The sequence below is a fragment of the Papio anubis genome, chromosome 4 (assembly GCF_008728515.1).
Source record: "Papio anubis isolate 15944 chromosome 4, Panubis1.0, whole genome shotgun sequence".
Lineage (NCBI taxonomy): Eukaryota > Metazoa > Chordata > Mammalia > Primates > Cercopithecidae > Papio > Papio anubis.
The window spans coordinates 164142769-164168437 of record NC_044979.1 but is presented as its reverse complement, the minus strand read 5'-3'; the positions used below and the strand labels follow the sequence as shown (position 1 = coordinate 164168437).

Here is a 25669-nt window from a genome sequence, read left to right as displayed (position 1 = left end):
CTTCGTCTTAACTTTGGATAACCTGATGACAATGTGCCTAGGTGAAGATCTTTTTGTGATGAATTTCCCAGGTGTTCTTTGTGCTTCTTATATTTGCATGTCTATGTCTCTAGCAAGGCTGAGGAAGTTTTCCTCAATTATTCCCCAAAATATGTTTCCCAAGCTTTTAGAATGGTCTTCTTCCTCAAGAACACTGATTATTGTTACGTTTGGTTGTTTAGCATAATCCCAGACTTCTTGGAGGCTTTGTTGATATTTTCTCATTTTTTTTCTTTGTCTTTGTTGGACTGGGTTAATTTGATTACCATGTCATTGAGCTCTGAATTTCTTTCTTCTACTTGTTCGATTCTATTGCTGAGATTTTCCAGAGCATTTTGCATTTCTAAAAGTGTGTCCAAAATTTCCTGAATTTTTGATTGTTTTTCTTTAAACCATCTATTTCCTTGAATATTTCTCTCTTCACTTCCTGTTTCATTTTTTGGATTTCCTGGCATTGCGCTTTGCCTTTCTCTGGTCCCTCCCTGATTAGCTTAATAACTAATCTCCGAATTCTTATTCAGGTAAATTAGGGATTTCTTCTTGGTTTGGATCCATTGCTGGTGAACTAATGTGATTTTTTGGGGATGTTGAAGAGCCTTGTTTTGTCATATTACCTGGGTTGGTTTTCTGGTTCCTTCTTATTTGGGTAGGCTCTGTCAAAGGGAAAGTCTAGGACTGAAGGCTATTGATCAGATTCTCCCACGAGTAGTTCACTTGATGTAGTACTCGCCCCCTTTTCCTATGGATGTGGCTTCCTGTGAGACGAACTGCAGTGATTGTTGTCTGCCTTCTGGGTCTAGCCACCTGCTAAATCTACGCAGTTCTGGGCTGGTACTGGGGGTTTTCTGCACAGTGTCCTGTTATGTGAACCATCTTTGGGTCTCTCAGCCGTGGATACCAGTCCCTGTTCTGGTGGAGGGGGCGGGGGGTGCAATGGACTCCATGAGGGTCCTTTGCTTTGGTGGTTCAATGCTGTTTTTGTGCTGGTTGGCCTTCTGCCAGGAGGTGGCATTTTACAGAAAGCATCAGTTGTGGTAGTATGGGGAGGAACTGGTGGTGGGTGGGGCCCTAGAACTCTCAAGATTATATGCCCTTTGTCTTCCACGACCAGGGTGGGTAGGGAAGGACCATCAGGTGGGAGCTGGGCTAGGCATGTCTGAGTTCAGGCTCTCCTTGGGTGGGTCTTGCTGCAGCTACTGTCGGGGATGGGGGTGAGATTCCCAGGCCACTGGAATGTGTACCTAGGAGGATTATGGCTGCCTCTGCTGAGTCATGCAGGTTGCCTGGGAAGTAGGGGAGAGCCAGCAGTTACAGGCTTCACCCAGCTCCCATGCAAACTGAAGGTTCTGTCTCATTCCCCCCATGCCCCCACCACCAGATCTCCACTCAGTTCCAGGTGGAGAGCAATATGGGTTTGAAAACCTGCCTCAGGCTACCCACCTCCACGCTGGGAGAGAAAGGGGCTTGGGTCTTCCCTTGCCTTTGGAGTCTGCACACTGGATTTGTGCCCTCCCCTGAGTTCTGGCCAGGAGGCTTCTCACCCTGTTCTAATTGTTACAAAGTTCAACTAGAGATTTCCTTCTCCCTGTGTAGTTTTATCCCCTGCTCCTCTCCTGTTGGATCCTTGGGGTGACAGGCAGGAATGGCCTGCTAGGGGACCCAGCAAGCTCCCAGAGCCTTTCTGCTACTTCCTCTGCCCCTGAATTTCACTCAGCCCTCCAGATTGACTCAGCTGCAGGTAAAGTAAGAAACTTCTCCTGCAAACAGACCTTCAGCTTCTCCAGTCGGAGTGTGAGTTCAGGAAAGGAGGGTCTCCCTTTTCCACTTCCAAGGTTAGGGCACTCACAGTTTTGGGGGGTCTCCCAGGTCCTGTAGGAGCTGTCTGTTTTCCTCAGAGGGTCTGTGGGTCCTCTCAGGATTGCTGGTTTGTTCTTGCAGTTGATCTGGAGCTAAAATTCACAACGCAAGCCCTTGCACACTGCTTTGTCTGGAGCTGCAATCTAGTCCTGCCTCCCATCTGCCATGATTGAGTGAGTCTAGGGTTTTTATTGGGGATCTTTCACATAGGCACATGGCTTGTACCATCGAAGCTGCAGGCTCCCAGAAGCAAGCATAAACCACGTTGCACAAGTATCCAGACAAACTGGTATAGTAGGCTCAAGAACCCATGTGAGAAAAATATTCTTAGTTCTTGGAAAATTCTAACAGTTTAATTCCCAGAAGCTGGTCAAAGAGCAGTCATGAAAACAGGCCTTTCTTGGGAATGTGCAAGGTTTGAACAATTCAGCCCTGCTGAGTTAACTCTTTTCTGCACAGGTAGATGTTGTTGCTATACCCATTTTACAGATGAGGGAGCAGAGACTTAAAAAAGTTTAGTGACTTACTGCAAATGTAGTGAGAAAATGATAGAGGCAGGATTCAGTCCAACCTTACCTGGCCTTGTCCAAACCTGAGCTTGTAACTCCAAAGTCCATACTTTTCCCTAAACATGGGCATATGTGGCCTCTTTCCATAAATTTAGAAAAACATTTTTGAGTTAAAAACCTCACAAAGTTAGAAGTTTCAAAATGGTAGAGCCAAAAAAGAGGGATAATGTAATTTATGTTTGTTTAGTTGAAAAATAGTTTCTGTTTTGTTAAAGCACTGGCATGTACCTGGTAAGTCATTCTTGGTCTTGGACATGTTCTTAGAGTCATTAGAAAGATCTTGAGATTATGTAACAGCCATTACTGGATTTGTCACGTCCATCTGTTTATGTTTATGTCTCTACCATAAAATTATTAGGGTACAGTACTTCTAGGAATGAAAAGATGTGATATCACCTGCCACTTGGCACATCCCCACATCACATCTCTGGAGTCTGTGGTTGCTTGGCCTTGTGTGGGCAAAGCTGTCAGCCCATAGACATAGCTGGCTAAAATTCTATGTGGTTTTATTTCTTTCTAATAAAACTGTAAGTGGCTTTGTTTCTTTCTGATCAGATATTCGTTTACATAGAGGAGGATAGTTAAAGCATGGACATAAGACAGACAATATTACCAGTTGGAAAGAGCCAGAGAGAAGACTCAGTTTTCAAGCCAGTTTTAAGTCTTGACTAATTTTATGACTTCAGGCAAGTCACTTACCTTTTCTGAGTGTGAGGTTCCTATCTATAAAATAAAAAATGCTAATGCCTACCTACTAGGTTGTTACAAAGACCAAATGAGATAATGTGTTAAAGTAACTAGTTCAATACCTAGCACATGATAGGCACTTACATAAGACAAAGTCTTTAGCTCAGTGCCTAGTACATGGGTGTTACTCCAGAAATATCAGCTGAATCTGAATTTGAGTTCCTTCAGAGCAGGCACTCAATTCATCATTGCTGTTTGAACATACGTGTCGATACATGAATGGTTATGGTTAACTTAGTAGTCTGTATGTAGGGCAACACTTATATGTTAAATCCTCTAGTAATAGATAAGTGAGATAAGCCAAATATTTAGAGTATGAGTATTTGTCACACAGGTTGTGAGAATGGGAGAGTTAATGGTTCTTAGGTGGAACATGATGTTTACAGACAGTTTTAACTCTGAATATAGGAGGAGCTAGATCAGAACAATCTTCTCAATTTATATCATAATACAAGTTCTTTGTTGCAGCAGAATCTACCCTCAATTCAATGGTTCATTTGTTAGTTTACTACTGCTATTAAATTTGTGTTCAAAAGAACTCACGTATTTCAACATTTTAGCTTCCGTCTCTTATTACTAATTATTTACATCAGTGGTAATGGAGACTCTTGGAGAGGTAGAGAGAAGAACAAGAAGACTCCAGGTAATGGAGACACACTCAAGGCAACTGATTGTTATGTCCTTTTTCAACCCAGCTTTGTGATTGTATCACCTTTGGCTAAAACCACATCCTGAAACATGACTGTGCCTCTTTGTATTGCCTCAAGCATGTTTGCCTTACAATGTGAGATCTTTTGCCCTTTCCAGGGAAGGATACTTAAGTCCAGTCCTGATAATAAGGCAGAGTGACTCCAGGGAAAAATGCCTGGTGTCTGGTCTCTGCTCTGTTGGGTTTATGACGAAAAACTGCAAATCAAAAAGTTTTATGTACAATAATGGTGCTTTTAAAGTCTGAGAGTGCTACATAAATATACATTCCTTGTTAAAAAAATAGTAAATTATCTGTAGCAGTTTGCTAGTATATTAAACTTTCCACCTCATACAAATATGATATTTTAGTAAACAGTTATAGTATATACATGACAAAATCTGAATTAAACAGTGTTTTTTGTTTTCTGTCTTGTGTACATATAGTACGACCCAGAATACAAACAGCTGCAGAACATAAGTGTGACAATACTCAGCATGTAGGTATTAGGGACCCATCACTGTTTGAAAGGTGATAGTTGGTGATACTGTTCTTTCTTTCTTTGTTTTTTTTGTTTTTTTTTTTTTGAGAAAGAGTGTGTCTCGCCCTGTCACCCAGGCTGGAGTACAGTGGCATGATCTCAGCTCACTGCAACCTCTGCCTCCCAGGTTCAAATAATTCTCCTGCCTCAGCCTCCTGAGTAGCTGGGATTACAGGTGCCGGCTACTATGCCCAGCTAATTTTTATATTTTTAGTAGAGATGGGGGTTTCGCCATCTTGGCCAGGCTGGTCTCAAATTCCTGACCTCAAGTTATCCACCCACTTCGGCCTCCCAAAGTGCTGGGATTATAAGCATAAGCCGTAGCTTCCAGCCAATACTGTTCTTCCTTGTGACTTTGAATCACTAAGTTTCTTCTGTTTGTGTAGCTATGACACATGGCATCCCTCCTGCCCCTACAAATTGATTTCTACTCCTTTACTGAATACCAGTGGTCCTGGACTCATAAATCTACAAAGCGGAATCCATAAGAAATCAGAATAAAAGATAATACCTATTTTTAAAAAATTTCCACAGATGGATAGAATACGAATTCTCCATTTCCTCTCTGCCTTTCACCTTCTATTCTTTTCTTTCTGCTACCCACCCTTTTTTTGGTTTTGTTTTGTTTTGAGTTGGAGTCTTGCTCTGTCACCCAGGTTGGAGTGCAGTGGCACAAACTCAGCTTACTGCAACTTCCTCCTCCCAGGTTCAAGCGATTCTCCTGCCTCAGCCTCCTGAGTAGCTGGGATTACATGTACCCGCCACCATGCCCGGCTAATTTTTTGTATTTTTGGTAAAGACAGTTTTTCACTGTGTTAGCCAGAATGGTCTCGATCTCCTGACCTCATGATCTGCCCACCTCGGCCTCCCGCAGTGCTGAGATTACACACATGAGCCACCACCCACCCGGCCCCCATCCATATATATTTTTTTTTAAATAAAAAACATTTTGAAGATATTGTAGAGTCTGTTCTCACACTGTTGTAAAGAACTACCTGACCTGGATAATTTATGAAGAAAGAGGTTTGATTGACTCACAGTCCATAGGCTGTACAGGAAGCATGGCTGGAAGGTCTCAGGAAACTTACAGTCATGGCAGAAGGTAAAGGGGAAGCAAGCACGTCTCACCATGGTGGAACGAGAGACAGAGTGAAGTGGGGGAAGTGCTACACACCCTTAACCATTTATCAGATCTCATGAGAACTTACTATCACAAGAGCAAGGGAGAAATCTGCCCCTGTGATCCAATTACCTCCCACCAGATCCCTTCTCCAACATTGGGGATTACAATTTGACATGAGATTTGAGTGGGAACACAGAGCCAAACTGTATCAGATATTTTCTGCTGTAAGTGTCTGCGTGTACCATACCCAGGGTACTCAGTTTTAGATAACGTAATTGACTCCAGTTAACTCAGGTTAAAAAAAAGAACCTGTATGAGATAACTCTCAGCCTGGAGGACTAGTCTCTGGCAAGAATTCAGGGAGACAAAATGTGGCTAAGATCTTCGTGTGGGAAGAGTCCACCCTTCTCTGGGAGCAGACAGATCTTCTGCCCCTTAGGATTCCATATTGGGAGTTGGGACCTGTGCCTATCATCTTTCCAGGAATTTTCTCCAAGTGAACAGGACATTTCATAACTGTTTGCCAAAATGAAACATGTTCATTATAATGGATATCAATGAAACTTTCACTCTGATATGAACCACATCTTTGTTTTCCAAAGTTTTAGAAACAGAGAGTGTATGTTCTTGTAAACTAATTGGTCTAGGGAAAATACCTCTTTGAGAGGACATAATTAACTCTCCCTACCCAGATGTCTTAAAATCCATGGAGGTTTGTCTTAAAAAGAATTGCTGCAGCTGAGAATAGGATACTGTCTTAGTCTGTTTTGTGAAACTGTAACAGAATACCTGAGATTGGATAATTTAATGAACAGAAATTTATTGGTTCATAGTTCTTGAGTTGGGAAGTCCCAGATTGAGCCACTGGTATCTATCAGGGACCTTCTTGCTGTGTCATCTCATGGTGGAAGGCATCAGATATCAAAGGGGCAAAAAGAGGATGGGAGAGAGGAAAGGTGGCTGACCTTGTTCTTTTATAAGGAACCTACTTCCGCATTGATAGCATTCATCTATTCATAAGTGCAGAGCCCTCATGTCCTAATTACCTCTCATTAGGACCTACCTCCCAACAAACACTGTTGCATTAAAGGTTAAGTTTCCAACATATACTTTCTGAGGGGTACATTCAAACCTTAGCAGATACCAAGGGGCAACTCACAACTAACAAGACTTGGATAATGGTAGATGCCTAAGTGCTTACTGTGTAATTAGCAATTTCACTTGTTCTAAAGAAGCATTTCTCAAGAGGCAGCTGCAGTCCATCTTCATCAAAATCGTTAAAAATGAAGATTGTTGAGGATCCCTCCAGGCCTTCAGAATTAGAAATTTTGAGAGGAGCTCTTGAAGTCAGCAATTTTTATAAATCCCCAGATGAACTTTAAACCCACTAAAGTTTGAGAAACACCAGGAATGTAAAGGAATGCAGGTCTATTAAAAATTGCTAAAGCTCTTATTAAAATCACTTATTTTCAGCCTGTTCTTTCCCTGCTTAAAATAATCACTGTATGTATTTTTAATAAATATTGCATTTATAATTACAAAGAAAGATGCTATTCTAAGGCTTAATGAATTAAAAAAAAGAAAAAAAACCAGGTTGTTGCAGCTGAGTGGGTTTCTTTACAGAGGTGGATATTTGTAAAGTGTTAGGTGGCTATTTGGGTGAAACATCAACAAGCACCCTGGAAACTTTTGGAAGGTGAGCAGGCATGGAATTTTTGGAAGAAAGGGAACATTTTCTGACAGTGGTTGGTCAATGCAGAACTTTCAGATAATGATGGATTGGCAGTCCAAGGGCTACCTAAGCTAAGTGTCACCAAAGTGCCTTTGGCCTGTTTGACTTGCTTAGTGTATAGTAGCTTCTCAGTTTGGAAAAAACTGAAGGCTGCTTCAATTTATTTACAAATGAGTTGTTCAGAACTGGTGCCACTATTGTGAGTGTTCACCTAGTAGTTCTTAGAGCCTCATTGGTATCAGAGTTACCTACATTCTCTACTTCTTGTTGGTACATGAAACATTAAAATGAGGGCTTCAAGGTCACTTTAGAGGAGAAAATTCCCTCAAATCAACTCCCCTCTTTCCATAGCTTGAAATCTCTCAGTATGAGCCCAACATGTACATCTAAATCCTGCTGCTCCACCCCTTCTTCCCTACTTACTATGTCATGGGGTTTTAAACCCTTGGAGTTGGGCACACCTGCACACAAACCCTGTTTCCATCACCTGTGGTCTGCAGGGTTGGCTCAGTTTTTGTGGGTCTTAAGCTTATACGAGTTTTGAAATACTCTTTAAAAAATAGATAAGAAAATGTATGTCCACGCAAACATGTTTCTAAGAACCCTTTCTAGAACCTTGGAAAAGCCTATGCTAGTGGAGGACCTGTAGCCTAAGCTACCAGGGGTAAGTTACCTGATACTCTACATTATAGATACATATATAAAAATATAAGTATACATACATACCTACATACATACCCCTCAGAGAACTATGGGAATTGACAGAGATGATTTATACCGGCTCAGAGCAAGTTTTCAATAAATTGCAGCTATTGTGGTTAAGGCCCACAGAGATTGGTTCAAATAAAATGGTTGAAAATTATCAACTCAAATAAGGAAGTATTAAAAGCCGCATGCAATTTCTTGTAAGAACTCATAAGCAAAAACTAGATGCATGCAATTATAACAGTAGAATACAAATAATCAATATAGACATTCTAATAGTTCACTACATAAGTGATTTCAACATAGTGGTTAAGATCTTGAACATGAAGTGGACTATCTGTGTTCACTTCCTGGCCCCGTCATTGACAGACCCAGGATAAACTAGTTAATCCCACTGTGATTCATTTCCCCTTGATTTCTAAAGAGGAGAGAGCATGCTGCTTGTCACGCAGGGCTGAGGATTGACTGGAGTAATGTGTGCAGAACATTCAGTGTAGTGCCTGGCACATAGTAAGTATTCACTAAGTGGTAGCTGTTGGCAGTCTTAGAATCACAATAACATTTGATGATACTCTGATCTCTCGGAAAAGCAATAATTATTTTTTTCCCAAAAGTGACTCAAATAAGAAGCTTTTGAGAAGGAAGAGCTTAACTGGTATCGAAAACAGTTAGTTGCACTGAGAATAATAAAAGGTTGGGGAAAATTCTCTCTTTTCTGTGCTTCTCTGATGTTGCATATATCCTTTTATTACAAAATGTCTTAGAGGTACTGCAATTACTTGTTAATTTATCTGCTTGCCCTGTTTGATTACAAATACCTAGAAAGCAGTTCCATTAGACTTTGTAGCTTTTCTGCCTAGCATGGAGTCTGGCATTGAGATGGCACATCATAACTATCTGTTGAATGAAAGATTGAATGGATGGTCAAATTCCTGTTTCTTCTGGCATTTTCTCCCAGATTATCTGGGAGATTTTCAATCTTCTCCACTCTGCTCTGAACTCCCACTTCAGCTCTGGGAGAGTCTCCTTGTCGGATGCATCCGTTTCAGCCTACTTACTGGATGACATGGTTCATTCCAGAAGGACGTAGGGTACTTGCGTTTTGAAGATGCTGGTTATGCCAGATTCTCCTTGATCATGAAGACTCAGCATATTGGGACAGTCAATCCACTGAGGCTAAAGTTCATTATCATAGTGAATATTTTAAGTGTGATTGAGAAGATTATTTCTACTTAAGCAGCATTTTGCAGGAGTTAGTTACTGGGAGGATGGATTAGTTCAGTGTTTGCTTTTGGATTTTGTGATGGTTTGGGTACTTTCCCTGGTGATGATCCTTGTTACTGTTAAACGTTTTCTGTTATTATTTTTATGCAGTCTGTGGATAACGTTAGTGAAGAACATCTTAAACTTCTGTCATAATTAGTAGGCTGTGTTCCTGTCAATAGTGGCCCTCATGCTCCCCATTCTGGTGGAATATTAATATTTGATTATGAAAGAGATTTGAAATAACTCTGGCATGCTGGGAATGGCACTAAGGATCTTAGGTGAAATCCACATTCCCAACAGAGAGATTCTTTTCCCAGATTTAAATGTCCTTTAATGTTTTAGTCATTTTGAACTGTGTGTTCATTCCACGTAGCTTATTTTTGTGTGTGAAGGAAACCAAAAGAATATAGGAGACTCTGCTAATATTTACAAATGGGTTTTAGTTCCCCTACTGGTGTGTACTTCTCAGGGCTCTTTAAGGCTATACTTACAATGAGATCTTAAGTGTGTGTGATGATTGTCAAAAGGCAGTGAGAGAGACTTCCATCTATGGGGTGTCTGGATGGTTCCGTTTATGCTGAACTTTTCCACTTTCGTGAGTTTAGAAAAACGGCAGGCCTGTGGAGTCGTTTAACGTGTTTTGCCCATTTAAAGCAAATACATTTCAGCATTTATAGACAATATTTCTGGGTGCCCTTTTATCCTCTCTTGAAGGCTATAGGTTGCAATGAGCATCTTGGCTCTCTGCCTCATTTTCCAACTGGCCCCTCCTCTTCTCATGTGTGCTTTCTTTTCTTATGGCTGGAGCCAGCTGACCCAGAGATGTAGGTGGATCTAGGCTCTAGTCTCTTAAGAGTACAATTAGGGTGACCAGATGTTTTAGGACTGAGGGGTTTCTAGGCCCTGAACTTTCAGTGCTGAAGTCGGGAAATTCCTGGGAAAACTAGGATAGTTGGTCACCCAACTTTTATGGTTGTCAGGGGATCTTAAAAATTCCTAATTCAGGAATTAATCCACTCTAGTGACTGGCCATTAAGTCTGTGGTCCTGAATGATTGCTTACACATTGAATTTTGCCTTGTTCCTAAGGCCAACACCTCACCTTGCACCCACATCCAGTAGAAAGATTTTGGTCATACTTCTTTAAGATGGAGCTCCTCTTTTGTTTATCTGCCTAGTACTCCAGATCCTCTTAGCCTGGTCCTGCCATGTTAGCTCAGATTTGCTCAGTGCTTTGAGTCCTGCCTTTGGTCCCTAGCTTATCTCTCTGCCTAATGTGGCCTGCTAGCTCCCTGGTGCCAAGATATCACCTTCAAACCGATTACTTATGCTCAACTAAAGTCTAGACTAGCACCCAGAGCAGTGGTTCTCAAGGTGTGATCCTGGGACCAGCAGCATCAGCATCACATGGGAATGTGTTAGAAATGCAAATTCTAGACCCCTCTCTAGACCTACTGAATCAGGAACTCTGGAGGTGGTGCCCAGCAATTTGTGTTTTAACAAGCCATCCAGGGGTTGTAATACACATTCAAGTTTGAGAGCCTCTTGCTAGGTCATGTACTGTGCCTCCCCAGCTAGGCTTCAAAGCCTGAAGCCAAGCCTACCCACCTTCATGGATCTTTATTGTCTCACTCCCTGCTGGCCTGGCCGATCTTCCTAACCAACCTGAAACTCCCATTCCTACGTAGATTTTCAAAGCACTGTTTATTGCCACTGCTGATAGGGACTGTCCAGGTTTGCCCAAGACAAGGGTTAACTGGGCACAGGGCTTTCAGTACTAAAACTGAGAACATTCTGGGCAAACTGGGAGGGATTAAAAACCCTAACTGAGCAAGCCTATTAATACATTCAGTGATGTTGCCTTATGGAGACAGAAATATGGAGAAATAGAAAGAGGATTATTGACCTTTTAGGATATTCCCTTCTTTATAATAACAACAACACAAAAGCCAAGAGGAAAACTGTCCATTATGGAGTGTGGATGGACTACTTATTTGAATAATTTTTAGTATTGAATAGGCTACATTTCAACTAGGACTGTTCAAAGACTATCTCTCTTTTTTTAATTTCTGGGAAGCAACTCCAGTGAAGTCAGAATTTTAGAATGAACTTGGTCTGTGATCTCAGGCCAAGTACCAATCTTTTGCTTTATCTATAATTGGAATACTAATAAACTTTTCTTCTAATCATTACAGCAGATGAATTGAAGAGAAATGAAATTATGTGCTGTCTATAAAAATTGTTTCTTGGATGGGTGCTGTATAAATATGTAATTTTCAAAACAATAACAAACTCATACACACACACTTTTCAAAGAGAATGTGAAGTCTTTTGCAAGATCTGAGAGGAAATCAAAGGTAGTATCTGCCTACTTCAGATAGAAGTGATTTCTCCCTGTCATAAATTCTGATAGGGCCTAAAGTCTAGAACCATGGTTCACAGACTTGGATGCCCATTCGAGTCACATGGGGACTTAACAACAACAACAGCAACACCAGCAACAACAACAACAACGACAGATGCTCAGGCTCCCCCTTACCCCAGAGGGTCTGATTTAGTTGGTCTGCTGTGGTACTACGTCACTGGTGGCTTAACTTCACCAGGTGATTCAAATGTGCAGCCAGGTTTGAGAATCGTGAGTCTAGAATAGTTCTCAAACATTACTCATAAGCATCATTTGGGAGAAGCTTATAAAAAATGCATATTTAGCCCCCTCCTTTGATCAAGTAGATCTGGGGTGGGATTCAGGAATCTGCTTAATACACAAGCTTACCTGAGGGTTCTGATGGAGATGACTGGTAGATCAGGTAACTTTTAGAAACCTAGAAACCTTCAATGGTGGCTTTTTTTTTTTTCCACAGTATGTAACACATGGTTAGTAGAGGGTTAACATATGGCAAGTATTTAACATGTGCTGAATGAAGTTTGCTGATTTATGTCCAAGAGACAATGATTTTAGCTCTTAGATTGTGGGGCAGTAGGTCCTAGGATTTGCGGGCTACTTTTTTAACTTATCTGTGTCTCAGTTAAGTCTGACACAGACAGGGTAATATAAGAACTCAGTATACATCTCTGTAGTGCTCAAATCCTTACCCAGTTGGAAAGTGCCCCAACAGTAGGAAGATAACCCCACATTGTGGATTAGGTTGTAACCCAGCTTTGTGTTTCAGTGTCTGAGATGGTTCAGTGGAAACAGAGATTCCATGTAAACTTTAAACAAAAAAAAGCACCAGCCAAAAGAAATTAGCAGAGCACACTGTGATATCCAAATCTATGTTTTTATACAATGATTTTTCTTTCTCTTAGAACCTAGTTTTTAGGCTCAGATTCAGCAAACAATGATCCATTGAGTTTTCTAAGTGTTATCATGGACTCAGAGATGAAAATCCCCAAAGCACTTTGAGCTTTCCTGTTGAAAAATCACAACAGAAAAGCAAAGCCTTGGATATAAAATTGTCAAAAGCCTTTGGATATAAAGTTGTCGACTTGGCAGTTTAACAAGGCCCACCCTGTTTGCAGCAAAAGGCCAAAAGTCCAAGACAAGCAAAGGCCTATAGCAATCACTTAACAGAATTAACCCTGCTGCCCTGTTCACATTACAGTGCATTTGTCAAGCTTGATAGCCATCTCTCTTCCTGGAGGAACCCACTTTTTTTTAAGTTGACTTTTGTTTTCTGAGCCATGCCAACATTCCAGCCACATGAGAGAGCCTGAACAGATTTAAGCCCCAAATTCAAAAATGCAAAGTACTATTTGTACTACAAACATATTACAGTCATGAGCAAGCAGTACACAAACACATTAGAAGGGGTAAATGGAAATTGAATGGACATTAATATCTGGGATTAGCCATCAGGTGGAATGCTGCATTTCAGAAGGTCCATCTGAATTGTAATGGGCTTCCCAAAAGTTTATACATCAAGAATTATGGCACAGAGCTTTGTTGATGCTAATTACAGCAGCTCAGCTAGATAATGAAATATAACCTTCAGTAATAATTGGGGAAAGGAATGGCTCCAGTTGGAGTTCCTCAGCTTTTTCATAGCAAAGCTAGTCTAGCAATCTAACAATTACGAGGGCTCAGGGATATATATATGTATACGTGTGTGTGTGTGTGTGTGTGTGTATATGCATTGTAGCCACTTTTATGGTGTGGCTCATTTAAGTAAATAAACTAGGGAAATTCCTTACATATTTTATTCCACACATGTTCTATAAATTTTTTGTTGCAATTGGTCTCCTACAATATCTTTTTAGAACATGAGCCAAGAAATTCAGCATTTTTAAAGCAAATTACTATTTCATATGATGTGTGATTTAAATTGTGGTATCTTAATATTGTAATAGGACTTGGACCACAATTGCCAAATGATTAAAATAGTTGAACCTTATATTCTGCTCCATTTGGAATGATATCTTTAGGTAAATTTGTAACTGCTAAGGAAATGAAAAAATACTTTATTTTCTTTGTCCCAGATGGTATATAAGATACCTCCCTGAGTGCTTCTAAACCAATTGGCTCCACTACAAGTTAAAAAGGAAAATGACTTTTCAGAGTGTAGCTAAACTAGTGACTGGAATTCTGTAGCAGAATAAAATGTCCATAAAAGGGGAAGAGAGAATGTTAATATTCTACATGATTGAGTATCTGTCTTCTTTGCAGTTGTTTGTCCATATTGCCTCATTCAATTATGCTAATATTTCTGTTTATCTCACTTTTTGGTCTTCCAGGAGGTATTACTGAAGTGAGCTTCCAGTATCCAGATCCAAAGAGGTGGATGGTGAAAGTAACCGGAACTAGTAAGTGTTGCCATCAACAAGCGGAGAAAGGGCCAGGTCTTAAAATACCTTCTGATGTGTAAAAAAAACCTTCTAAATTATACTTTAATTTGAATATATTTGATTACATAAAATTTTTCTTTGAAGATTGAGCCACCAATATATTCTAGCAGCAAACAGATGTCAGAATTGTTGTTTTTATTATTAGCGATTGGGAGCGGGGCACTGGAAATTCTTGGGAAGAGTATTCTTGGGTTTTGTGAGATTGGAAATTTGGCAGAAGTCTACTGATTTTTTCAGATAAACATTTTAGCCTCTTTGGTACTCTGCCATTGAACTTTCATTTAGATTGTTAAGATAAACGGGTGCGGTGGAAAAGTGGTATGAGTTTATAGACAACAATCGTCGTTATTCTTCCTTCCAAATTCCCCAAACTAGGAAAGAGAAACTAGAATTTACTAATTATCTATTAAAAGTCAGTTTCTTTCACATAGGTCAACTCATTTAAATATTTCCAGAAGATTACCCAGTTTTGCTGTTATCTCCACTTTTACAGATAAAGGAATAGAGACTCAGAGAGGTTAAGAATCCCTCAGTGGGGCAGCAGAGATTCAGACTGAGGTTGCCGATTCTGGAGCCCACGCCTTCTCCCTCTGTGGTGCATTGTCGTTAGTGCTAGACACTGGAATAGGTTTTGGAAGGTGTCAGTGAACCAAATGGAGGGGGCTGGGGTCGGGTGATGGTGGGTGGAGTGGAAGGTTGGCAGGAAAAATCTTCAGAGAAAACTGAACAACGGAATAAGTCCAAAGTCAGACAAAAACTGCATTTCCAGGCATTTGTTGTTTATGCTTTACTATCTTTATTAAGAGTCACAGAATTATAAATATAAGAAATGAAGACATTTGGTTTATGGAAAAGTAAGAAGAGGAAAAGAATACATTGATAGGTAGGGGAGAATGCTCAGACAACTGGGATACCTTTGGAATTTAGCCATTGATGTACATGTTGAGAAACCACTTTGCTTATGTATTTCACATAGGAGGTAAAACAAAAACATATGATTGCTTCAGATTCCCTGCATTTCAGCTTCCCCACATTTTTATAAGAGAAAGAAAACCCCCTATGGAAGACGTTCAAAAAATAAGAGCCAGAAATATAGTAACCCAAAAGTTACACAGTGTTTTATGGGTGAAGGGAAAACTTGGAAGGTTTGCTAAAAAATCAACTCACAAAAATGTAGATTAATAAAAGAAAAGGCACAGAGATTTATTACTATTATGTGCATGAAGGGAATCTCAGAGTGATTGTCCAATATTCCAGTGGGATACAGGTGTTTATATACTCTACTTCTTAGGGGGAATGGAGATGGGGAAGTGTGGATAATTTTAGGGGGATGGTAAATGATTTTTAGGGGAAATCAGTGGTCTTGAAGAACTTACAGTGGTCTCTTAGGTCCACAGAGCAGTCAAGGGTTTGTGACAAAAGTCTGTCAAGGTCTGTTGACAGACTTTAGTCTTCCTTCTTGCAGTATGGGTTCAGTTAATGAAAACTCAGGGAAGGGACCAGAGGTCATTGTTTTCTTCTTTGGTAGGTCCAGACTTTAGGCAGATGAGGGAACTTCAGACTGTGTTTGGGAGAGGCAGAGGATTGAGAGTCAAGAGGTAGGGGAGGAAAACAATTCTCTTGATGGGTCTGTCTGGTCTTTATGTAGATAGGGAAAAAGTCTCTTCTAAAATCTGTTGATCTCTAAAGGCCTTTAGTTCAAAATACTCATTATACCAGGGAGCCATATTTTGGGGTCAAGTTCCCTGAACTCCTTCACTTTAAAGCATTTGTATATCATGATGAAATCTGGAGATTTTCTTGTACATTTAACTTTGTATGAAAAAGACATAAATTGTCAAGCCGTGAATTCCTATCACTTAATAAATTGACAGCCAGAATGATATTTCTGAGACATTTTTACAATAAGAACTCATTGGTTAAAAAGTCATGTACCTTAAGTGAGAGAAAGCTTCTAAGTAAAGGACCTGGGAAGACTTGGTAAAGAAATCGTTAGAAAATAAAGGTGGAGCCAGGCGCAGTGGCTCACGCCTGTAATCTCAGCACTTTGGGAGGCTGAGGCAGGTGGATCACGAGGTCAAAAGATTGAGACCATCCTGGTCAACATGGTGAAATTCTGTCTCTACTAAAAATATAAAAAATTAGCCAGGCGTGGTGGTGCCCGCGTTTGTGGTCCCAGCTACCCGGGAGGCTGAGGCAGGAGAATCGCTTGAGCCTGGGAGGCGGAGGTTGCAGTGAGCTGAGATCGCGCCACTGCACTCCAGCCTGGCGACAGAGTAAGACTCTGTCTCAAAAAAAAAAAAAAAAAAAAAAAGAAAGAAAGAAAGAAAGAAAAGAAACTAAAAGTGGAAAGCTGGAGGAACTCTTTGGGAAATCCTCTACTAACTAGAAATTCAATTGGCCAAAAGATTGCCCAAATGTTCTCATGTATTTGAGTTAATCGAATTTTTTGGTTATATAACTTTTAGCTATGCTTAAATAATAAGTTAAAAAACTTCCTATGTAAAGCATATAAAAATATGTATAAGCATGTGAATGGCATAGATTTAAATGACCAGGGCCTTTTTTTTTTTTGAGCTAATAAAATGCGTGGTGGTTGTGTAGTTTAGATGGCATATTTTGACTCAGCAACATAAAACACTTTGTGTATCCTTACATCATGGGTATCCAACAATACCCATCTAGTTTTACTTGAGGCTTTTCTATACCCTATTATTTGTTGGCTTTTCCTTGAGCAACTACCAGAGTTTCGAGAATTTCCAGCTTCTTTAAGTATTCACTAACTGAGGGTAAGGAAAACATTAATGACTGATTATAGATAACCCACAGTTCTTAGGCTTGGAAATGGTAAAGACAGGACATGTGAGGAAGAACAATGAAAACAAAACAGCAAATATAGGTCTTAGGTCAACAGACCAAAAGCAACTTTTAAATTAGCCAGAACATTCCTCTGTAATTATGTTACTTCTGGCACTAAGAAATGAATCCTAGTTTCTTTCTTTCTGGTCCACTTTTTTGTAGGAATGATCCGACATGATTTGGGGAGGCCGTGAAAACCATAGTTCTTTGCCTCAATGTGGTAGCAGTTAATGGTGAAGCTAAGCTGATGCTGAAAGAGCTTATTATGGAGCCCCATGGACTGTGATGCAGTCCCTGTGAGGCTCCCGGGAAACTGCAGTGGGGTCCAACTGGGGCAAGCCCATCAGGTCAACTTCTCCCTGCAGCTTTCTCAGAGTATGGATTGGCTGAAAATTCCTAAGGAGAGGGTGGGCAAAGAAGCGGAAGGAGAGAAAAACACAGGTGCTTTGGAGGTGAGGAGGGTTTCAGCCTCTGTCTAGACATCGCTCTGTATTCCTGTCTGTATTAGTCAGGGTTCTCTAGAGGGACAGAACTAATAGGATATATATGTGTATATATATGAGTTTATTAATGAGTATTAACTTACATGATCATAAGGTGAGGTCCCACAGTAGGCCATCTGCAAGCTGAGGAGCAAGGAAGCCAGTCCAAGTCTCAAAAGCTCAAAAGTAGGGAAGCCAACAGTGCAGCCTTCAATCTGTGGTCGAAGGCCCAAGAGTGTCAAAGCAGACGAACTTGGAGTCTGATGTTTGAGGGCAGGAAGCATCCAGCATGGGAGAAAGGTGGAGGCCAGAAGACTCAGCCAGTCTAGTCCTTTCACGTTCTTCTGCCTGCTTTTTATTCTGGCCACATGGCTGCTGATTACATTATGCCCACCCAGATTGAGAGTGGATCTCCTTTTCCCAGTTTACTGACTCAAATGTTAATCTCCTTTGGCAACACCCTCACAGACACACCTAGGAACAATACCTTGCATCCTTCAGTCCAGTTAAGTTGACACTCAGTATTAACCATCACAGTATTCTTACATGCAGATGGTTGGTCACCAAGGGAGGCTTGACTTATTTATCTACACAGCAATTTTACAAGATTTTATTAATTTCACTTTATCAATGGACGCACCAGAGCTCCGAGATAGTAACTGTCATGAGTAAGGACATATGGCTAGTGAATGGGAAGCTGGGACCTGAACCCTATCTATGTTTTTGATTACTGCACTGTCTCCCAACACTAATGGCCAAGGGATAGAAGGGGCAATTGAGAAGGGTCATTGCTCCCTGCTACTTTTATAAACAAATTTTCTTCACTCCATCAGACCTTTATTAGCAGTTACATGGTACAATTACTACTCTCAAGGAAATCCTTCATTTCCCTTTCCTTAATGACTTTCAAAGTGTATATATTTCTCAAAAATGAATACTTATGCTTACGTTTGTCAGCTGAAATCTTGAGTTAGTAAACAGGATCCCCAAATAAGAGAAGAGTGATCCCATTTTTGCCCTCTTTGCCCAACCCTACACCTGTCATGGAGAGATCGCTTGTGATTTTGTTTATAAAAGATTATTAAATAAAAATAATACATCAATAACTTTTGCAATAGCTACTTTTTTCTTTGTTTTCTACAATTTATTGTATTCCATATCTTCCTCTTCATTATATTTTATCTTTAATTTTTTTGGACTATATCCTTGAGAAACTGTTTCAGAAAGGATAAACAAGTAAGCTTTCTGAGTCCTTGCATATCTGAAAATGTCTTTATTTTGTGTTTGAAATTGGGCTGGAAATGGGATTCTAGGTTCAATGTGAATTTTTCTTGAGAATTTTGAATATAATATTTCAACATTTCTTAGCACCCAGTGTTGCTGTTGTGATTACAGACAGTAATCTAATTTTCATTCATTAGTTTGTATACTCCCCCGCCCCCTAGTTGGAAGTGTTTAGCATTTTCTTTTTCATTAGAGTTTGAAGTTTCATGTGAATGTATTTTACTGTGGTTCTTTTATTCACTCTGCATGACATTTGATGGTCCATGTGAATGAAAAGATTCACGTGTTTCTTCAGCTCTGAAGAAATTTCTTCAGTGACTTCTAAGTTACCAACTCATGTCTTCTATTATCTCTGTTTTCACTCTGGAACACTTACCAGGCAGCTGCTGAAGCTCCTGATACATCCTTCATGCCTTCTAGCTCTTCCTTCGTGCTTTCGACTTCACTTTTCTTTGCACAGCATTTTAGGAGAATTGCTTAGCTTCATCTCCCAGCTCACTAATTCATTCTTCAGCTGTATCTCTTCTCTTACGTAAATTTTAATTTTTTTAAGAGACAAGGCTCACTCTGACTCCTAGACTGTACTGCAGTGGTGTGCTTATATTTCAGTGCAACCTCCAACTCCTGGGCTCAAGCGATCCTCCTGCCTCAGCCTCCCAAGCAGCTGGGACTACAACCATGTGCCACCACGCCTGGGTAATTTTTCATTTTCATTTTTATTTTTTGTAGAGACAGTGTCTTGCCTTGTGGCCCAGGCCACTCTTGAATTTCTGGCTTCAAATGATCTTCCAACCTCAGCCTTTCAAAGTGCTGGGATTACAGGCATGAGCCACTATGCATACCAGCTGGATAACTTTTAACAATTATCATTTTTTATTTCCCTAGGATATAGATCCTGACACAAATTAATTTTAATAATCATATTCTAAATTTCCAAACTATTTAGTTTGTTTTTCCTGGTAGTAATATTCTCCTGACTTCTTTCTAAGAATATCGCTATTGTATTAGTTTGCTAGGAACAAAGTAGCACAGACTGGGTGGCTGAAATAACAGACATTTATTTTCTCACAGTTTGGAAGGCTGGAAGCCCAAGATCAAGGTGCCAGCACAATTAATTTCCTCTGAGGCTTCTCTTCTTGGCTTCAGATGCCATCTCTTGCTGCCTCTTCACTTGATCTTCCCTCTGGGTGTGCACATGTCTGGTGTCTCTTTGTGTACCCTAGTCTTCAGTCAGATTGGGTTACAGCCCACACTAACAGCCTCATTTTACCTTACTTTAAAGGCCTCTTTTACCCTCTTTAGAGGCCCTATTTCAAAATAGAATCATAATTTTGAGGTACTAGGGGTTACAGCTTCAATATATAAATTCACAGGGACATAATAGTGCAGTCCATAACAACTATATGTATGTTTTACTGTAAAGACCTTCCTCCCTCAATTCTTCTATGAATTCTGTTTTGTCAGATGTTAGTTATTTAGTTGGTTGGATTTGGTGCCATTTTTTGATACTGTTGCTTTTACTCAAATATTTGGTAATTTTCATTTTTGTTTTGCTCATCTTTGTCTTTGTCACCTGCTTGAAGATGCTGTTTGTGATAACTGTAGCTCTCCTTCAGTGAATGTGTTGGAGGCATGGAATGCCCTGTTGGTGAAAGGTGCTATGTAAGGTGGCACCCTGTTCCTCCCTGGGTCGGTTTTTACCCAGACACCACCTGTGTTTTGGGGGCCCTGGAGCTGATATTGGTGCTTTACTCCAATTGCCATTTTTTTCCTGGCAGCTATTTAGTAGGATGTGGGAGAGACTAGCCAGCTTAGCATCTTCAAGGCTGCCTTCAGACCTTCCCCTATTTTTTTTTTTTGGGATGGAGTCTTGCTCTGTTGCCCAGGCTGGAGTGCAATGGTATGATCTTGGCTCACTGAAACCTCCACTTCCCAGATTCAAGTGATTCTCCTGCCTCAGCCTCCCAAGTAGCTGGGACTACAGGTGTATGCCATTATGCCTGGCTAGTTTTTATATTTTTAGTAGAGACGGGATTTCACCATGTTGATCAGACTGGTTGTGAACTCCTGACTTCAGGTGATCTGCCTGCCTTGGCCCTCCAAAGTGCTGGGATAACAGGAGTGAGCCACCGCGCCCGGTCCCTTCCCTATTTAAAAAAAGTATGTATTGACTCTGGGACTTCCGAAGCTGCAAGTAGCTTTCTCCTGCATGTGTTTTATGCTGAGGCTTTTTCAGTTTTGTGATTCTGAAGATGAAAGTCTGTTTTCTCACTACCTTTCAGAAATTCCTCAAGATGTCTTCAGATTTCTTTTTTTCCAACATGGTGCTACATTTTTGGCTTTTTTTTTTTTGGCTTTTCATGGAATTTGGGATATATATAATATAAAAATTTTAAAGGGGCAAATATATATTTATATATAATATATAATTAATATATGTGTAATAAATAATTATTAATATATTTATAATAAATATATTTGTGTGCTCCTTTAAAAATTTTATATCTATATATTTTTTATTATACTTTAAGTTCTGGGATACAGGTGCGGAATGTGCAGGTTTGTTACATAGGTATACACGTGCCATGTTGGTTTGTTGCACCCATCAATCTATCATCTACATTAGGAATTTCTCCTAATGTTATCCCTCCCCTAACCCCCCATCCCCCGACAGGCCCCGGTATGTGATGTTCCCCTCCCCATGTCCATGTGTTCTCATTGTTCTACTCCCATTTCTGAGTGAGAATATATGCTGTTTGGCTTTCTGTTCTTGTGTTAGTTTGCTGAGAATGATGGTTTCCAGCTTTATCCATGTCCCTGCAAAGGACATGAACTCATCCTTTTTTATAACTGCATAGTATTCCATGGTGTATATATGCCACATTTTCTTTATCCAGTCTATCGTTGATGGGCATTTGGGTTGGTTCCAAGTGTTTGCTATTGTGAATAGTGCTGCAGTAAACATATGTGTGCATGTGTCTTTATAGTAGAATGATTTATAATCCTTTGGGTAATGGGATTGCTGGGTCAAATGGTGTTTCTGGTTCTAGATCCTTGAGAAATTGCCACACTGTCTTCCATAATGGTTGAACTAATTTATACTCCCACCAACAGCATAAAAACCTTCCTGTTTCTCTACATCCTCTGCAGCACCTGACTTTTTAATGATTGCCATTCTAACTGGCATGAGATGATATCTCACTGTGGTTTTGATTTGTATTTCTTTAATGACCAGTGATGATGAGCATTTTTTCATATGTTTGTCGGCTGCATAAATGTCTTCTTTTGAGACGTGTCTGTTCATATCCTTTGTCCACTTTTTGATGGGGTTGTTTGTTTTTTTCTTGTAAATTTGTTTAAGTTCCTTGTAGATTCTGGATATTAGCCCTTTGTCAGATGAATAGATTGCAAAATTTTTCTCCCATTTTGTAGGTCACCTGTTCACTCTGATGATAGTTTCTTTTGCTGTGCAGAAGCTCTTTAGTTTAATGAGATCCCATTTGTCAATTTTGGCTTTTGTTGCTATTGCTTTTGGTATTTTAGTCATGAAGTCTGCCCATGCCTATGTCCTGAATGGTTTTGTCCAGGTTTTCTTCTAGGGTTTTTATGGTTTTAGGTCTTACATTTAAGTCTCTTTTTTTTTTTTGAGATGGAGTCTTGCTCTGTCACCCAGGCTGGAGTGCAGTGGCACGATCTCGGCTCACTGCAACCTTTGCCTCCCGGGTTCAAGATATTCTCCTGCCTCAGCCTCTCAAGTAGCTGGGACTACAGGTGTGTTCCACCACACACAACTAATTTTTTGTATTTTTAGTAGAGATGGGGTTTCACCATGTTGGCCAGGATGGTCTCGATTTCCTGACCTCGTGATCCACTCACCTCAGTTGCCCAAAGTGCCGTGATTACAAATGTGAGCCACTGTGCCCGGCCCATGTTTAAGTCTTTAATCCATCTTGAGTTAATTTTTGTTTAAGGTGTAAGGAAGGGATCCAGTTTCAGTTTTCTGCATATGGCTAGCCAGTTTTCCCAACACTGTTTATTAAATAGGGAATCCTTTCCCCATTGCTTGTTTTTGTCAGATTTGTCAAAGATCAGATAATTGTAGATGTGTGGTGTTATTTCTGAGGCCTCTGTTCTTTTCCATTGGTCTATAAATCTGTTTTGGTACCAGTACCATGCTGTTTTGGTTACTGTAGCCTTGTAGTGTAGTTTGAAGTCAGATAATGTGATGCCTCCAGCTTTGTTCTTTTGCTTAGGATTGTCATGGCTATAAGGCTCTTTTTTGGTTCCATATGAAATGTAAAGTAGTTTTTTTCTAATTCTCTGAAGAAAGTCAGTGGTAGCTTGATAGGGATAGCATTGAATCTATAAATTACTTTGGGCAGTATGGTCATTTTCACAATATTGAGTCTTCCTATCCATGAGCGTGGAATGTTTTTCCATTTGTTTGTGTCCTGTCTTATTTCGTTGAGCAGTGATTCACATCCCTTGTAAGTTGTATTCCTAGGTATTTTATTCTCTTTGTAGCAATTGTGAATGGGAGTTCCCTCATGATTTGACTCTCTGTTTGACTATTATTGGTGTATAGGAATGCTTGTGATTTCTGCACATTGATTTTGTATCCTGGGACTTTGCTGAAGTTGCTTATCAGCTTAAGGAGATTTGGGGCTGAGACGATGGGGTTTTCTAAATATACAATCACATCATCTGAAAACAGAGACAATTTGACTTCCTCTCTTCCTATTTGAATATGCTTTAATTCCTTCTCTTTCCTGATTGCCCTGACTGGAACTTCCCATACTATGTTGAATAGGAGTGGTGAGAGAGGCCATCCTTGTCTTGTACCAGTTTTCAAAAAGAGAGAAGAATCAAAAAGACACAATAAAAAATGATAAAGGGGATATCACCACTGATCCCACAGAAATACAAACTAGCATGAGAGAATACTATAAACACCTCTATGCAAATAAACTAGAAAATCTAGAAGAAATGGAAAAATTCCTGGACACATACTCCCTCCCAAGACTAAACCAGGAAGAAGTAGAATCCCTAAATAGACCAATAACAACTTCTGAAACTAAGGCAGTAATTAATAGCCTACCAACCAAAAAAAGCCCGGGACCAGACAGATTCTCAGCCGAATTCTACCAGAGGTACAAAGAGGAGCTGGTACTATTCCTTCTGAAACTATTTCAAACAATAGAAAAAGAGGGACTCCTCCCTAACTCATTTTGTGAGGCCAGCATCATCCTGATACGAAAACCTGGCAGAGAAACAACCAAAAAAAAAAAAAAAAAAAAAAAAAAAAATTCAGGCCAGTATCCCTGATGAACATCAATGTGAAAATCCTCAATAAAATACTGGCAAACCGAATCCAGCAGCACATCAAAAAGCTTATCCAACACAATCAAATCGGCTTATCCCTGGGATGCAAGGCTGGTTCAACATACCAAATAAATAAACGTAATTCATCTCATAAACAGAACCAATGACAAAAACCACATTATTATCTCAATAGATGCAGAAAAGACCTTCAATAAAATTCAACACCCCTTCATGCTTTAAAAACATTCAATAAACTAGGTATTGATGGAATGTATCTCAAAATAATAAGAGCTATTTATGACCAACCCACAGCCAATATCATACTAAATGGGCAAAAGCTTGAATTTTATATCAATATTAAATAACTCTGGGAGTGCCATTGTACTTTAAAAATGCCATTAATACCTCTGGCTAGACCACAAATACTTGCTGTCTAATGCCCAGCAATTTTCATTTCTGTCTTCCTAAAGATATTTACTCCTACTGTTTTTATCTCCACATCTCTTCCTAAATGTTTTCAATAGTCATGTGGATCTGTAAGACATCTGGCCGTTAGGATTTTTCCACCTTTCTGATGAACCACATTATTAAAAACCACTGCTAACCTCTTAAGGGGAGAAAGTTTTAAAGAACAGGCAAATTTTATTTTAGATATGTGGTGTATGAATGGCTAAGCAATATATTCGTAGGAACATAAAGCAACCAGTTGGAGATGTGGTAGGAAACTTTTCAAGCTCCATCTTACCATTCCATTTATTCATGAAAATCCTACTATGTAACTGGCATCATATTATGTAGCAGATTACTATGTAATTGACATCATATTATGTAGCAGAGATACAAAGCTTAGCAAAGTACCTACAACCCAGTGAGAGAGTCAGACACATGAATATTCAGACACATACAGAATTATTGTAAAGCTGGTATGTTGAAAGGGTATGGGAGGATGAGTGGGAATAGTGAGGATAAGCTATTCCCAAATGTCTATCTGCTCTGTGGATTCTCTTTGGGTTGGAATATGCCAAAGTATGTTAAATATGTTAAGATTATTATTCATAATAAGAATGTTAAATGTGTATCAGCCGTCTTGGCTTGCTTTCTCTCTCTCTCTCTCTCCTCCCTTCCCTGCCTCCCTCCTTCCCTCCTTCCCTCCTCCTCCTCCTCCTCCTTCTTCCCTTTCCTTTCCCTTCTCTTCCCTTCTCTTTCTCTTTCCCTTTCATTTTTCCTTTCCTTTTCCCTTTCCCTTCCCTTTCCCTTCCTTCCCTTCTCTCTCTCTCTCTCTTTTCTTTCTTTCTCTTTCTTTCTTTCTTTCTTTCTTTCTTTCTTTCTTTCTTTCTTTCTTTCTTTCTTTTCTTTTCTCTCTTTCTTTCTCTCTCTCTCTCCTTCCCTCCCTCCCTCTCTCTCCTTCCTTCCTTCCCTTCCCTCCCTCCCTCCTCCCTCTCTCTCTCTTTCTTTCTCTTTCTTTCTTTCTTTCTTTCTTTCTTTCTTTCTTTCTTTCTTTCTTTCTTTCTTTCTTTCTTTCTTTCTTTTCTCTCTCTCTCTTTCTTTCTCTCTCTCTCTTTCTCTCTCTCTCTCTCTTTCCTCTTTCTCCATTTATCTCTTTCCCTCTTTCTC

At 39.9% G+C, this 25669-nt stretch overlaps 1 protein-coding gene across 1 annotated transcript in view; it reads left to right on the top strand.

The window, feature by feature from the left end:
• Positions 1-25669, top strand: part of N6AMT1 (N-6 adenine-specific DNA methyltransferase 1) — a 349821-nt gene that overhangs the window by 53704 nt on the left and 270448 nt on the right. The window contains exon 9 of the transcript XR_004183359.1: positions 13998-14066. The gene's annotated coding sequence lies outside the window, so the exon portion shown is untranslated. The remainder of the gene's footprint in view (positions 1-13997; positions 14067-25669) is intronic.